The sequence below is a fragment of the Osmia lignaria genome, unplaced genomic scaffold, assembly GCF_051020975.1.
Source record: "Osmia lignaria lignaria isolate PbOS001 unplaced genomic scaffold, iyOsmLign1 scaffold0054, whole genome shotgun sequence".
Lineage (NCBI taxonomy): Eukaryota > Metazoa > Arthropoda > Insecta > Hymenoptera > Megachilidae > Osmia > Osmia lignaria.
In genome coordinates, this window is record NW_027478195.1 from 30,001 (window position 1) to 30,742 (window position 742).

The following is a 742-nucleotide window of genomic DNA, read 5'->3' on the forward strand; positions in this document are numbered from 1 at the left end:
ATCTTTGAGACAAGCATATGACTACTGGCAGGATCAACCAGGGAGCTTAGTTATTATTGTAAATTTAAATTTTCGTCGTCGGCCCTCCCTGTAAGACCGATCGACGTTAAGCCATTTCTCTTTTGTATGTAACACACATTTCATAAATTTTGTACCTCTTATAGAGGCCAAATATTCTCCTCCTCCTCTCATAAAGCACGAAAATCACTTTCACGCCGTGCATCCATCGTGCAAGCACGTAGACCACACACGCTGGACAATATAATAAAAGATAGCGCGGACAGTGGCATGCTATACAAATCGAGAAAGCGCGTACAGTGATCATGCTGGTCATTTTGCCACCAAATTTTATAATCTTTATCATTAGAGCGGGCCCACCAACCTCGTCTCTGTACTTTATACATTTCTCCTCCATCTGCACACACCTTTTCAAACATTAACGGAGAGAGTTCCTTGGACTTGCTTTAAATGTACATATTAGATATGTTGGAATCTCTCTCCTTTAGAAGTTTCCCCAGCCTTAAAACTTCTTTCATTTTTACTCCTCTCTCCATACTTATTTTCCTCTCTGAACGTATCAGAGAGGATTTTATTTCTGACACCTCTTGACTTTTCTTAAATTCAGGGACGTAATTTTGTTCATAATTCAGTGGACTTTTGTGTATTTTATACTTTAAATATTTCCAAACAGTCTCCCTTCTAAAAGTGATAGAACGAATTTTCGTCTAACACTACTTTCTTG

General features: G+C 38.5%; 1 non-coding gene across 1 annotated transcript in view; it reads right to left on the bottom strand.

Moving 5' to 3' along the window:
- LOC143307425 (small subunit ribosomal RNA) overlaps positions 1-44 on the bottom strand; it is a 1,923-nt gene extending 1,879 nt beyond the window's left edge. The window contains exon 1 of the ribosomal RNA XR_013064571.1: positions 1-44. This exon is cut by the window's left edge and continues 1,879 nt beyond it. This is a non-coding gene — a ribosomal RNA (small subunit ribosomal RNA).
- Between the last annotated feature and the right edge of the window lie 698 nt (positions 45-742).